At 44.3% G+C, this 15,873-nt stretch overlaps 1 protein-coding gene across 2 annotated transcripts in view; it reads left to right on the top strand.

The window, feature by feature from the left end:
• Window positions 1-15,873, top strand: part of CALD1 (caldesmon 1) — a 244,822-nt gene that overhangs the window by 9,575 nt on the left and 219,374 nt on the right. Inside the window, exon 2 of one of the 2 annotated variants that reach the window (XM_085520248.1) lies at window positions 15,116-15,232. The gene's annotated coding sequence lies outside the window, so the exon portion shown is untranslated. Of the gene's footprint in view, window positions 1-15,115; window positions 15,233-15,873 lie in introns of those variants that run through there. The other variant, XM_085520200.1, reaches the window with a different exon arrangement.

Genomic DNA, 15,873 nt, shown 5'->3' with positions numbered 1-15,873 from the left:
ACCCCAAGAGGCTCAGAGAGGTCTGGGTTTGCTCCTTCCTTCTTTCTTCCTGCTGTCTTTCTGCCTCTCAGCCTGCTTTGCCTAACCTTTGCCAGACATCTCTTAGAATCACAGAATTGTTTGAATTGGAATGGTCCCTTGAAGACCATCTGATTCAAAGCTCTGCAGTGACCAAGGATACCCACAAGTAGATCAGGTTGCTCAGAGCCTAATCCAGCCTGACCTTGGTTGACTCCAGTGATGGGGCATCCACCACCTCTCTGGGTAACCTGCTCCAGTGCCTCACCAACCTTACTGTAAAAAACTTCACCCTTATATCCAATCTAAACCTTCCCTCCCTTAGTCTGAAACCACCTCCCCTTGTCATATTACAGCAGACCTTGCTAAAGAATCTGCCTCCTTCCTTCTTAAAACCTCCCTTTAGGTACTGAAAGTTCACTACCAAGTCTCCCCAGAACCTTCTGTTCTCTAGGTGGAACAGTTTGTTATCACATGCCACGTTCCATCTTTTCTTTTTCTCTGTTTCCACACTGAAACTGAGTGGGAAGTTGAAACAAGGGGACATGAAAGGAAAAGCCATGGTATTTTTTGCTGAGAATATGCTTTTGGGGTCCTGTTTGATACTCATGAAATAAAACAGCTCTTTCCCGTTTTCCAACTCTGGGCCAGACCCAGGAGCTTGCAGACCCCATAGTTGTACCCCATAGCCTGATCTACACTGGACACCTTTCTCTTGCTGCCACTTTTACTTTAAACCAGGCTCTTATGTCACAGAATCACAGAATCACAGAATTGTAGGGGTTGGAAGGGACCTCTAGAGATCATCGAGTCCAACCCCCCTGCCAAAGCAGGCTCCCTACACCATGTCACACAGGTAGGCGTCCAGGCGGGTCTTAAATATCTCCAGAGAAGGAGACTCCACCACCTCCCTGTGCAGCCTGTTCCAGTGCTCCGTCACCCTCACTGTAAAGAAGTTCTTCCGCACATTCGTGTGGAACTTCCTATGCTGTACTTTCATCCCATTACCCCTAGTCCTATCCCCACGCACTACTGAAAAGAGACCAGCCTCACCACTATGGCTCCCACACCTCAGGTACTTATAAACCTGGATCAAGTCCCCTCTCAGCCTTCTTTTTTCAAGGCTAAACAGACCCAGTTCCCTAAGTCTCTCCTCATAGGGGAGATGCTCCAGGCCCTTCACCATCTTAGTGGCCCTCTGCTGGACTCTTTCCAAGAGATCCCCGTCTTTTCTGTACTGGGGAGCCCAGAACTGGACACAATATTCCAGATGAGGCCTCACCAGGGCAGAGTAGAAGGGGAGGATCACCTCCTTCGACCTGCTGGACACGCTCTTTTTAATACACCCCAGTATGCCATTGGCTTTTTTGGCTACAAGGGCACACTGCTGGCTCATGGTCAATCTGTCCAGGTCCCTCTCTGCAGAGCTCCTCTTCAGCAGGTCTTCCCCCAGCCTGTACTGGTGCATGCAATTATTTCTACCCAGGTGCAAGACTTTACACTTGCTTTTGTTAAACCTCATCCGGTTTCTTACTGCCCAGCTCTCCAGCCTGTCCAAGTCTTGCTGAATGGCAGCACAGCCTTCAGGCGTGTCAGCCAATCCTCTCAACTTCGTGTCATCAGCAAACTTGCTGAGGGTGGTCACTATCCCCTCATCAAGGTCGTTGATGAAGATGTTGAACAAGACCGGACCCAGTACAGACCCCTGGGGGATGCCGCTAGTTACAGGCCTCCAGCCAGACACCGCACCGCCAACAACAACCCTCTGCACTCTGCCAGTCAGCCAATTCTCGACCCACTTCACCGTCCACTCATCTATCCCATACTTCCTCAGCTTTGTTATAAGGATGTCATGGGGGACATGGTCCTGCTGGGTGTTGAAGCCTTCTGTCTGCCCCCATGGCCCAGGCTGATGGCCTTGGTTGGTGAGGTGGCTGGTGGGTGCCCAAAAGTGCTATGGGGCTCACCCTCCACCACCTCTCTCCTTAGTTCCTGGCTGGAAGCAGCAGAACTGAGAGCCATTTGCTCTAAGTGTGCACGTGTTTTATGGCGTGGTGACAACATGATCTGCACATTTCAACCAGATGTGATGGCTGTGTATCATAGTAGCTGCAAGGACGATCGACTGAACAGTAAGAGCCATTTTCTTTGGGTAGAAGTATCCTGATTTTATTTGAAAACTCCTGTTATTAGTTCTGAGTTTGCTTAAGCTCATGTAAGAGATATATAAACATATATATATCTCTTAAATATATTAAAAAACACCAAAAAACACACACACATAAACTATTTTGCAAGTATATGGCTTAAATACATAGGGCTTCCATGGCTGATGGGATTTCTGCTTTCAAGTGAAAAAAATAATAATTAAAAAACAGACTTTTATGTTGAAAAAAGGTTTATTAAGGAAAATTCCCTTCTCCTCAGAAGAAGCACAGAAAGATATCAGTCTTGTTTTGTGTATCTTATGGCCAAAGTTATATAGGGCTTACAGAGACTAGATGACTGCTTTTGCAGGGCATCTGCTGCTCTGTTTATTGGTCTAGCAATAAATGCCGTAAGAACAGTATCTGTGTGGTGCTCCATGTTGTTAAATATCCTTAGAGCAATTACTTTCCTCAGTACCAGTCCCCCATTTTTTTTTAACAGTAAGAATTTGTGTTATGAATTCTGGGGTGCAGGGACTGGAAGCAGTGGCACAGGAAGTCTGGTCTCATATTTACCTTTCCCTGCAGCTATGTCCCGGGGTAAGGAGGATGGAGTTGGGCCACTCCCACACTGAGCTAAAGGAAGCTAGTCAGGGCACAATTTTGTGTCTTCTTTATCTCTATTGACTCTGACTGGGTGCTATAACCCTGCTTTCCATAGCAGTGATGACAATATGATCTCAATAATAAATGCTGTGTGACGTTTACTGCCTTTTTGTGCCTACCCTTAGTCAAGTTTCAGGCCAGGCTGTTGGTTTCTCCTGCTCGCAGCTTTAGACTGATGCTGCTTCTTGGGTTCTCCCATTTTAGACAGTTTTTGTTATTAGTTGCTGTTAGGTTACTTTACAGCTCTGTGCATGAGGTGGCTTAGTTCATTTGTCAGCAATATCGTCCCTATGGACATTACAGTGGAAAAAAAAAGTAGGTAATTACTTACTACTTCTAAGGATCACGGGTTTTTCAGTTACTTCTGTGGTTTGGTGACTTGCACAACCTTCACAGTGCACAGTGAAAACATTATGTTCTTATTGTATGTATCCCTCATATGTGTGAGCCTGATTGAGAGGTTCCATAATCTTACCGATGGACTTTCATGAACTCCATGGTCTTCAACACTGACATTAAGAACTCTGCACTTGCACTCCTGATCTAGCGACCAGAAAAGCATTCGCAGGTAAAAAGATAAAAGTCAGAAATCTGCCTAAAGGAAATCAGAAATTCTGCTCAGGATCTACATCTCTGAGATAAGGAATCAATAGGGAAAAATAGAGGGAAATACACGTGGGGAAAAGTTTGAGATGAATCAGAAATTGTGGATATCTGCCTATGAAACGATAGTTTTACTATGATGCAATGCTAAATGCATTCAGACTGCAAAAGACAGGCAGCTTAAAACAGTACAGGAGCTGACTGCTGATTTTTTTGACCCTGCAGAAGAGCAATGAACATGCTTTGGTGAAGAGCAGCAAGGAGAAGCCCTCAGAGGAGAAGAAGCCATAAAATTAGCTGACTGCCTGAGCCTTCAGCTGAAGCACAGGAGCTCGTGTGGAGTCCACAAAGATCTGTGCCATTCCTGATCACTGCTGGCTCTGGCTGGTGCTTGAATACTTTAATAGGGTTAAGACAGAGGCTAGAGATACTTGGATTGGGAAGCAGTGTCAGGAGAGGATTAGCTGGGTGTTAGGAAAAGTTCTTATCCAGAGTGTGGTTGGGTTCTGGAACAGGCTCCCCAGGGAGCCTGACCCCAAGCTGCTGGAATTCTTGGACAGATGATCCTGGGATCAAATCTGCCCTGCAGACTAGTCAAGAGCATTTTCACTGGTATTTTCCGTGGGAATGGAAGTGCTGAGGGGCTGTTGAGGCTGTTCACAAGGCTGTTCATATGGTGTGTTCTGCTTGGGCTAGGCTGAAAATATCAGACAAATAAAAATAATTCAGGAAGAGATAATAGGTCAGATGTCCTGAAATGCAAGTCCTGCTGGGGGGAACTGAATCAGGACACATTCCTCTTGCCATGAAATATCTGAGGGAATCTTTGCAGACCACAAGCTCCATCTTTATTGTCATGTGAAAGACCCAGCCTCTGGCCACAAGAAGCAATCCAGTCTTCTGATCCAGACTGCCTGGGAAAAGCCAGTAGCTCTGCCAGGGCTTGGTTTCCCCTTGGGAGGCCTTTCAGCTGGGCTCCATCCTGCTCTCTCCGACCATGGCTGAGATGACAAACTCATCGCCCAAACTGTCTACGACAAATGAGTTGCTGGCAGAACCCTGTTTCATTCAGCATGCTTAAAAGAAGGAAAAAAAACCCATGTATTTTGATTTTCTCTTTTAGTATCCTAAACATTCCTTTTATGAAGACTAGATATCTAAAGACATTTCCTTATAAGTTCAAAGAAACTTTATGGAGTCCACATGTGATCTGAGTTGTGAAAAAAGTGCTATTTCTTAAAATACCATCAGGAGGGAAAATGCCCAGCAAGCTGACTCTGGAAGTGACTGATTCCAAGTGCCTCCTCCTCCAGCCTGCATGGCCACTGCTGCAGACAAAACTGTCCATGCTGTGGTTCATATTCATACTTACTCATATTTTGGATATCCTGATCTGAGGCTTATATTTCAATTTCTTTTCAGGAACAACATGACTGGAACCCAGAGTGTCTGGGAATTCAAAGATCATAACAACACCTCTGAATATACAGGGATGAGGAGGCGGAATTCCTTCATATTAGCAAAATCAGCTTGATAACACCCTTTCTTCCAGTTACTTGCCCATCTCTCTCTTTCCTGGCTGGATCTTGGCCCAATGTTGCAAGTTGCATCTCCAGCTCCATTTCAGTCTTCTGGTTCTCTCTGATGGGACCTCTTGGATGGACCTGAATTTTATTGATCTCTTGCCCTGTCTGGGGCTGTTGATGGATCCTGTTACCAGCCCCTCACCCTGCCCACAGTTTCAGCCCCCTTGGGAGGGCGCAGCCCGCATGGGGCTGGCTTCAGCTTCATCCCCACTTTGGAAGCAGCCTCAAGCTTGTTGCTCCCTGAGATCAAATTAGTGCCAGGACGATCATTTAGAACATGAAGAGCTAGTATTATTGGTACTTGGTTTTTATGCTTGAGAACATAGAGTGGATGGCTTTATTTTTCCACACTGTTTCTAAACTGTTAAACTTGGTTCTACATTTTTATTCAAGTGTTTTACTCTTTCAAAGAACTGAGTAGTGCAATTAGGCTCGGGATATTTGAAAGCAGTAGAAAATACAAATACTATTGGCAGCCTCTTGTTGTTATTTTTGCAATTTATTTAATTAGTAACTAAATTTAAATATAATTTTCCCACTCTGTTTTTTAATCCAAATCTTTAATGTTCTCCAGATCCACTCCAGGTTCACTAGACTGGGTAGAAATTAAGGCATTATTTTGGTCCAGGGGAAAATGCCATGTCGATTTAGGGCATTCCTTATTTACTTACTTTTGCTTTTTTTTATTTTTAGCTATATTTTGCACTGCATTTCAGTGTAGTCGTGTGTGTGTATTTTAAAATTATTTTAGACTTTTAATATTTATGTGGCATTGATTCTTGGCACTGAAGTTAAAGGCTGGAGTTGAGCAAGCTATGACATTACTGCATCAGCACAGCCACTTGAAAGTCTCTGCCATGTACTGAGCTCTGCATTTGTCAAAGCTCTCTTCAAACTCTCTACAGGATCCTACAAAATATGTTCAACAGTTGGGCATGAGGGAGAAAGAAAGAGTGGTGAGAATACCACTCACTCATTTACCTGGCTAGCTGTGGTCCAGAGTTTCCCTACTGAAATGCCAAGAGTTCAAAACTGTTCCCTGTAAGGGAAACTTCAAGGTGGCATCATGATTAGTAAACACGAAAAGCAAAAAATGTTCTTTTCAGTATGTTGTAGACCAAAGGGGCACCCTGCAAGAAATCTATTTTACTAAGTTGAAGTGCAAAAGGAATGATTGCCGCTGCTTTGTTCAGACATGCGCTTCCCTCCATGCTGCCCAACAAGTGCAAGTTTCTGGCTGGGAGGGAAACATGGAGGGAAAGTCTACATGCATTGGAAATGGAGATCCTTGCATTTCCCAGTTGGACTCTTTGTGCATTGAGAAGACATTCCAATCATCCTTAAAGTGGCGATGTTCTTGTTTCAAGGTGTTGTAGGTCCCAGGCAGTGGTGTCTCTTAGCTGAATGCCTTTGCTGATGTTGATACACTCTTCTCAGGTAAGACCCATGATCACTAGAGGGTTTTTACAGCAAAATGAAGGCCTGCTTGTAGCTCTGGTGGTCCCCATGAGATGCAACCATGGAAAAGAATGGAGGCCTGAGCTGTCTCTGTTCTTCTAGGGGCTTACAACAGAGGGTAGTCTTTGTGCATTAGGAGCCACAGTCTGCTGGCTGGACCTCACTGCTGTGGTGAGGCCATTGACGCAACTTAATGTCCTGGGTTACTGCACAGGCAGAAGAGCTGTAACTCTTTTGGATTCCACCAGAAAATGATGATCAGAGGGCTGGAGCACCTCTTTTATGAAGGAAGGTTGAGGGAACTGGGCTTGTTTAGCTTGGAGAAGAGAAGGTTCTGGGGAGACCTCATTGTAGCCTTCCACTGTTTGTATACTCTCTTTAAGGGAGCACATAAACAGGAGGGGGAATGGCTGTTTACAAGGATGGATAGTGATAGGACAAGGGGGAGTGTTTTTAAACTGAGACTGGGAAGGTTTAGGTTAGATATTAGGAGGAAGTTTTTCACCCAGAGGGTGGTGATGCACTGGAACAGGTTGCCCAAGGAGGTTGTGGATGCCCCATCCCTGGAAGCATTCAAGGCCAGGCTGGATGTGTCTCTAGGCAGCCTGGTCTGCTGGTTGGTGACCCTGCCTATGGAAGGGGGGTTGAAACTGGATGATCTTTGAGGTCCTTTTCAACCCAGACCAGTCAATTATATGAGAAAACTGATGTACATGGGGAAAAATGACAACTGTGCTTCCCAATTCCTTTCCACTACAAACCATGACACTCTTACTGATCTGGAGCAGAGTAAGGAGGGTGAGAAGCCCTGGTGGCACAGTAGGTAGCTGGCAATGCATGTTCACAGAATGGGACGTCTTTCTTGTTATTAAATTAATGCACAATGAAGTATTATAGATATTCCTTCTACATCTTAACCACATTTAGAGGGCTTGCATTATTAATGCCAAATATAATAAAAATGTTTTCTAATCTTGATTGAGTTTCTGGTTCTCATTTGTTCCCTGGCATCTTATGTTTCACTGCCTCTTTCCTTCGCCCATGTCTGTATTACTGTTCTTCCTTGTGTGTCTCTGACTACAGACACATGGGCTCTGTCCCTTTCAATAATTTTCTTTAGATTTTCTTCTCTTCTGGCGATTAAAAAATGTATTTTGAATTTTTGCTCTTCCTTTCCTTCTTGAACATGTTAGTTTATTTGCTGGTGGAGGGACACTGGAGGAGTATGTGGGGAGGATCTTTGGTTCCTCCTTCTGCTTTAATTGTCCATCCATCACATCCTATCACTTCCTCTTTTCTGTACTGTGGGAATCTGCACTGTGTTAAATACAGCACAATGTAGCTGATGCCAGGTTGTATTAGTCTGTGTCCTTTGCTTTTGGCTCACTGCAAAGATGGAGAATAACATGAGCCTTGCAGATTACTGGATCTACAAAACTCTAAGGCAGTAAAATATGTAGGAAGATCACGCGGTCTGAAAACATTTTTACTGAACTTCTTAAGGGAAATCTCCCTGACAATTTTTTGTTGTTGCTGCTGACTGCTGAGGTTTTACCCATGTAGTAACACTGTGTGTCAGCACAGGACCATGCCCTTACCTCACGAGAGATCCCTCAGTGCTTTTCAGGCCATATATAGGGATGGTTCTCTTACCTCTTGGGCAGAAGGCCATGCCAGCTGCACTTCATTGCAAACCTGGCGAGGAACAGGAGCACTCGTTTTTCCTCTTGAATGACAATGGAAACTCTTATGCTTGTAGAAATGTGGTTACCTCAGACATAATTCACGGGGCTCCCTCTTGGAAAAGCAACAGGCTGGTGAATGTTTAATAGCCAGAAATGTTCAGGGTGTCTGTCAAATGTTTTGGCTACAGGGCAGGCAATGTTTTCTTCCCTGTCCCTGAGAGGCCACTGGGGGGGTTGATTTAAACTAGCAATAAGCACACTGCAGGGCAGGAAAAGGACAGTGAGCTTCACAGCTGTTTGCCAAAGTATTTTATTCATTGGATGAGCATTTCTGACCCTTGGCTGATGTGCTGATGGTCACTTTAAATGCTGCCTTGTGGGTCAGAAGGGCTGAGACACTGGAGGTAATGCCGGTATTAAGTCTTACTCACTAACCATCTGCCTTTCATAATCAGTACCTTCCTGATGATTTTCTGTCCCTGGTCCTACTTTATCTCAATCAAAACTGAGTGTTTCAAAAGTTAAAGGAAGGTATTTGAGGACAAAATAAAAAATAACGAATTAAAAAGATAGGTTAATGATAGAATAATAGGACTGTAGAATCACCAAGGTTGGAAGAGACCTCCAAGGTCACCTCTTACAAATGTATATCAATTACCCATATTTCTCCACTAATACATATATTGCATGGAGTTGGGCACAAGCCAGAAGAGGTGGAGGACTGAGGTCTTCCTGTGACCAGGGTCACAGATCATGTCCCTGTGAAGATAGGCTTTGGTAGAGCCCCAGCAGCCCCAAGGGCTGTGCAGCATCTCCTCCAGCAGAAGGTGACAATGAGTGTCTGTATTAAGTGGTCTTGGTGGGAATAAGGCCTTCCAGTGCTTTCTGTTCCTTTACTGAATCCAGTACTCGGTGGTGGGCAAGCTTCTGAACAGAGAAGTGTGACCAATGGCATGTACCTTAGAGGTCTGAGGGCCCACCAGCTCTGCTCCATCATCAAACCCAGCTGGGGTTCTGCAGAGAGATGTTTCCTAGAAAGGGCTGAGAGTGTTTTGGTGGTGGTTGTGGATCAGGAGAGTGTTAAGTGGTGAACTGAGGACAGGACTGGGAGAAGCAGCGTGAAGAAAGGTCTCTGTTGTCTGTTTTGGTTAGGAAAATACTTTTGTGTTTGGAAGATGATCCAAGCCCTGAGGAGAAGGACCTGATCCAGGCTCTGTGGGTGGTGTCAGCCTTCCCTGGTTGCAGAGATGGGCCAACAGTTCACAACAGAGTGCATTTTTTTTGTGTGCTTGGTCTACTACAAAGTGCTTTTTCTTTTAAACCTTGACGTGTGCTTTACCCTGTGGGAATAATGATGTTTGAGCTGTTTTGATCGGCTCAAAATAGAAAACCAAACACGACTGAACTTGAGTGTAAAACACAGTGGTGAGCGCTGGCTGCACTGTGCTGGCCTCGTGATGCAGATCAGGCAGACAGAAGAAGTGGATTTGGTTCTATTTTACAACACGTGTTTAAGACAAAAGGAACATATGGTGTGTGCATTCACGGATTTGGGGTTCTACGTACTGGCAGATGCAAACTGTGTGAAACTGTTCCCTCATTGGCGAACAATGTGGCAGGTAAAGGGAGCCTTTAGGAGAGAGAAGCACTCACTGCATACTCACAATGCATCAGAGGCCCTCTTCTTTGCATTTATCTGCCAGCAGCCTAATTCCACAGAAACGACGTGTGTTAGCATCAGGCTGTCCATGTAAGTGTTTGGTCAGCCTCCCCAGTGGTGGTTCTGCAGAATTTGGGGGGCACCAGGATGCTTTTCACCATCCTGTTGAGCACAACACCTGCTGACAGGCCAAGGACAGCGGTCTGCTTGATTGAAAGGGGTCTTTAAATGGGGAATGCCAGCCCATGGTGTTTTGCATTTTCTCCCATAATGACTCAATTTTTCTGCTTACATTATGATGAATAGCAATTTGTTAGTTTGCCAGCCTTGGTGTAATACATCCTTGAATTAATGTGACAGGGGTTCCTGGTTTGTTTTTGTGTGTATGTAATTTTTAACTGCAGCTGGCAGAGTGGTAACTGGTTACTTCAAGTCAGTAAACTCAATAGTCTGCAGTATGATTTTCTCCATTCTTTCTTAAAGTGGTCTTGGACAGATATGTGAAGTTGCACTTTCAGAATGTCTGCTGGTCTGTGCTTCTCTGTGACAGCAACTTGATCTACTAGAGACTTAGTAGAGTGAGTACTGTAGTTATATAACTTAAATGAAAAGACGATGAACAATTTACTTCATCCTCCATAACCAGGAGATGATGATGATCAGCAGCTATACTAAAAAGGTAAGTTGGACTTCAACTCCTTTTGCTGCTGGTTGTAGACTTGCCAAGCCCATTCCAATCTGGAAATAGCTTGTTGTTTTTGTTGGCAATTTAGTGACCTAGTCAGTTCTAGACATCTGGCTGCTGTGTAATACCAGACCAATCTTTGCACCTACAATAGCTAGTCACGTCCAGGTTGGAGAGGTGGCTGCTGTGCATCATGAGGATCACAGCAAAGACTCATTTGTCTGTGCATGAACAGGCTGGTCCTTCATGTTGGTATCTGTCCTCCTTGACACTGACAGGCTTGCACTGTGCAGGCATAGTCAAAAGTTGGACTTGACAGTTCTTATGGGCCCCTTCCAACTCAGAATATTCCATGATTCCATGATTCCAGGATTTGTGCAGTAACATTTTGTGCACCTTGTGCATTGCTGAGGGTTGCAGCTGATGGAGTGGAAGTTCAAGGTACATCAATATGGGTAATGCTGGATTATGTTCAACCAACACTATGGGGTTTTGTCACTCATCTGCAGCTTTGAGTGTAGGTGAATGGTGGCCCAGAGCTTGTTTATCCTCCATTACACCAAATGAAAACTGTACAAATATTGTCCTTCATAGAAATGTCAGATGCATTTCCTGATGAGATCTCACAGGACAGGACAAACACAGTTGTTTGTACCTGACAAAGTTAAGAGATAGGAACTTTTTAACATCTATACTGCTTAGGTTCAAAAATAAATGCTAGTCTCCAGAGCGTGATGTGCTATCATTTTAAAGCTGTGAGTTAGTATTTCCATCCATTGTGTTGAAAACCTGTTGCTCTGCGGGGACAAAAACCCACAACTTTCTGTGCTCAGAGTGAAGAACAATACTCAAACAAAGACACAGCTTTTTCTTTTTCTTTTTTAACTTATGTTATCCAGACCCACCATGTAAAACATTTAAGAAATTCAGCTGAATAGAGAGCATAATGGGTGTTCATGTTGTGCTCTATCACTTTAAAATGCCAAATACCCTTGGCAGCCTTATTTTAGGTCATGTCACTGGGGAGAAGTTGACATCTAAGCAGGGAGGACCCAGCTTGTCGTCTGACGTGTTGCAGTATGGATAAAGCAAATAGTCATGAGTCCCCATGTAGCAGTCCTCCTTTATGGAGCTGGCAAGAAATGCTTCCTCTGCAAGTACCAGCTAAAGAGCTCAGTGTTGTTGTGGGAATTTCTCTCTTGTTTTATATTCCCCAAATCCACTTTTGGCACCTCCAGCAACTACAGTGTTGAAGGGATAAATGCAGCTCATCAGCAGCCTAATCCAAAACCCACGGATGTCACTATGACTTTGTGCCAGCTCTGGGACTTGGGTTTAGCAATGAGCCATCATCTTCTCTCCATGTGTATGCATACCTGTGATTTAACTCTTGGGTAGTACTACTATCTGCACCTTCTCCAAGGAGCACAACAGGGTTCAAAGCAGTGGGTTTTACCTCCCCCTCTCATGAGGACCCATCCTTTGTTTTCCTCTGTACTTATTAGCCAAAAATATATCATCTAAAGTGAAAACACATTCAATTATCTTAGTTTTATTCTGTGCAATGTTATGACACATCCCTTGGATATCTGCTTTGTTAGCTGTCCTCAAATTAGTGTCCTCTCAGCCCCAGACTGAATGCTCATGGGTCCTCCTGGCCCTGCTAGATACAAAGATCAGCACTGTGCATCCAGCCAAAACTGCAGCTCAGGGAATGCTTCCCTTCCCAACCTTCTGCCCCACGACTCATCTTCTCAGCATCTCAATAGTGGGTCAGTATCCCTGCAGCTAGGAGAGCTTCCTCTCCTTCTCTACTGCAGGAGAAGTGACTGGCACCAAATTTACTCAGTTTTAGCAGCAGAACATGGGGCCAAAAATATTGGGTCCAGGCTTGAAATGACTTGTCTATCCCTCCCAACCAAATCTGCTTTAGATGCTTTACCAAGTTAGATGCAGGTCTTCAATGTTATCAACTGGACTGAAGTTATGGTATGACAAGAGTCTGAACATGTTTTGCCCCAGTGGGCTGGCCACATCCTTCTCTCCGGATCTCAGAATCACTAAGGTTGGAAAAGACCACAAAGGTCATCCAGTCCAACCACCAACCTATCCCCACCATGCCTGCTAGCCAAGTCCCTCTGTGCCACATCCACATCTTTCTTGATCACCTCCAGGAATGGTGACTCCACCACCTCCCTGGGCAGCTTATTCCAATACCTTACTATCCTTTCTGAGAAGAAATTTTTTCTGATTCCCAACTTTGCTTTCCAATTTTACTCACTCCTGGATAAACAACGTCTCTTTAGTAGACCTGATGCCACCACAGGCTGAGCAAAGATGCTGCAGAAGGTGACTGTGTTCTGTTTCATGACCAGCATCAAAGAGCTGCATCTCTGCCATGGTCAGTAAACACGTGTGTGAGTGACTGAGTGTCCAAGGCCTGCTCTCAGGATTTACATCAGTGTGAGAGATACCAGGGTACAGCTCCTTGTGATCTGGGGATTTATGGAGCGGTTATTTTAATCACATGATTAGCATTTAGATAAACAGTCAGTGAGTAACCAAGGCATGTCCCCCAACTGTAGTGGGTCAGACACACCATTTAAGGGAAATGAGAGGGGAATAGCCTCATTCCAGCTCCAGGCTTATCCCAGAAGCGTTCCAGTGCTTGGCCTGAGGCACTGGCAGGGAGTGGAGACTTGCAAAACTCTTCACACATTTCTTCAGCAAGATAATTATGCAACTTCATTGTTATAGCACCATCTACCAAGCCTCACCTTTACAATACGCCAATGCAGTTTTCTCCAGTAACTCCTGTACATGCCTATGGACAATCAATATTCACATTAGTTATGCATGGAAGCTCTATCTTCTACTTTGTGCAGAAGAATGTAATCAGCTAAATTTGGCTTTGAAAGAAATCCTCATACTTTTCTCACTTAGATATTTGCATTTCAGAAACAGATGTTCCTTTCTTTCTTTTTTGCGGTCTCCAAGCAATCAGACTAATTATGACAGTGCAACAAAGTGAGTGAGTGAAGGGGAACTTTTGCATGCCTGTCAGTCAACTCTGCTCTCATGCCTGATCTAACTCTATTTCTGCACCCTGACATTTCTTTTCTATGCTTCAAGGTATAAAAGGTAAATGCAGGGTGAATTTAGGCATGGAGAGAATGGATTTTTGGTATCGTGATGCCAGTCTTGTCTCTTAATGCATGGAAATTGCTGCCTGGTCTCCTGTGAAGTCAGTTTATGTGAAGGTCAAAGTCTCACAAATATTCAATTAGGAGACCAGTCAAGTATGCGGGATTAAGTTGTTTATATAACTGTTTGCAGAACCACAGTATGAGTTCACAGTCAGGCATGGGAGCCTTGATTTCCCAGCTGATCCATAAAAAGGGTCAAACACAGTATACTGATAACCCCAGTACACTGACAAACTGACTACTCCCAGTCCAGTTGTGACTGGAGCTTCCAGTTCCAATTCCCTGTTGTTTCTCAAGCTTAAGCTGGAGGCTGATGAGTCTGTGGTATGTGTCACGTAAAAAAAATCAGACACTTCACCAGGTCCCACTGCACAGCTCTGTGCATACGTAGGCAGTTGGGTATGTATGAGCAGATTCTGCTTCTAGTGATCCATGAGCTCTGCCAGGGAGCAGTGTGGTGTGGGCTGAGAGAGCTGGTGAGAGTGGAAAGAGGCCCCATAGAATAAGATCTGAAAATAGGAGTAGCATCATCCTCAGAGTTTCCTGACATCCCTTTTCTTTGTTTCTACTTCTGGCACCAAACTCCTGGTGGAAGCTGGGGATAGCGCCTGGCATCAGTGAGCCAATAGGACTGTACCCAGCCCCAGTGTGCCAGAAGGAGTGGCTGCACTGAGCTTAGTAGTTTCTCTATGGGTAGCTAGCATGGCAGGGTAGGGAAGTCCCTCATGCTCTTGTATTTCTTAGAAAAGCTGCTTTGGACAGCTCATGGTTGTGCTGTTGAGAGTATGTGACTGTTGTCTTTTAAGGTGAGAGATGCTGCGTCAGTGCAATATATTACTTTTGTTGCTGTGCTTCAATTTGTTTTTAAGCAGAGGTATCCATACTGGAGATATTAATAGACTGAGTTGTCAAAGCGGGGATTCTTTGCTGCTCCTGCTGCAAAATGCTTACTGTATTCCTGTTGCTGCAGCGTGTACAGATATGTTACAGCCAGTACAGTCTGTTTTTCACTAAATGCATCAGTGAACAATGTTTAAACAGAGTTAAAAAAAAAAAAAAAGAAGGACTGGCAACAAAGAAATGACTTATCATTTGCAACTTTAAAAAGGAGCCTGCAGCTATACGAATCTGGAAATAATATAAACTTAACCCACAGGACTGTTGCATTGGTTTTAGAAGAGCTTACTTTAAAGCTGGTATGTGGGCTCGCTAAGAGACTGAGTAGTTGGCAAGGATGCTAACGATTTATGGAATGTGTCTTTGGAAAGGATTAAAGCATAAAACATGTTGCTTCTTACCAGCTCTGAGCTAGGAATATAGCTCTAAGGGGCAAGTGTTAAATTTTAAGAATTCAGTATGTAAAACTTTTAAAGAATGATTTTTTTTCTTCCCTTGTCCTAGTGCTTGGGATCAAATTCAGTCCAGACCGGATAGACTAAAAATCATTCCCATTTGACGTCCAGGAAAAGGTCAAGAGTTAAAGAAGTACTGGCAGTGGTGCAGCAGTTCCCAGCTTGCGTAAGTACTATTTGTGATCTGCCCAAGACAACAGTCAGCATTTTAGCTCCAAATGTCCCAAGTCTCATATAACTGTGTCTCTTCATTTTCTCCCTCTGAGATGCTTTTAAAAACTGCATTCTACCAAGTGAAAACACAATTAAAACTGAAGCTTGAGAAGTAGGTTAGAAATCTAAAAGCCCTATGAATTGGTCGGGAAACTTTTTATTTCCTATGTTCATTTGCCCTGTAATGACTCTGTCTAGATACTCACGCTCCAGTCCCTCACTGTGTCATCCTCTTCCTGTGCCATGCTCTGTCCTAGGCTCTGTTTGAAATGTCAGCAACACATCTCTCTAATTGGCACCATCTTTCTCTAAGAGAGATGCCCTATTACTAATGAAAATAACTCCATATTTTTCCCTGTGCGTGCAAGTGGATGTGTTGTTGCATCTGTGTGTGTTTGTGAAAAGCACCAAAAGAGGACTTGCTGCCAAACCTCACTTTCTACCCAGGAGAGAGGAGAGGCACGGTGCTGTTCTCAGCCCTAAGATCGGCCCTCAAGTGCTGTCACCCTCTGTGAAGATGGATCCACATGGGTGTGCAGAGGGAGTGGTCCATCAGCAGCACAGCTGATCCCATTATAGGCTTTGGACATCAGA

The sequence above is a fragment of the Coturnix japonica genome, chromosome 1, assembly GCF_054131305.1.
Source record: "Coturnix japonica strain WE chromosome 1, WE-NBRP24, whole genome shotgun sequence".
Taxonomy (NCBI): Eukaryota; Metazoa; Chordata; class Aves; order Galliformes; family Phasianidae; genus Coturnix; species Coturnix japonica.
This window is presented reverse-complemented; position numbering and strand designations above follow the sequence as displayed.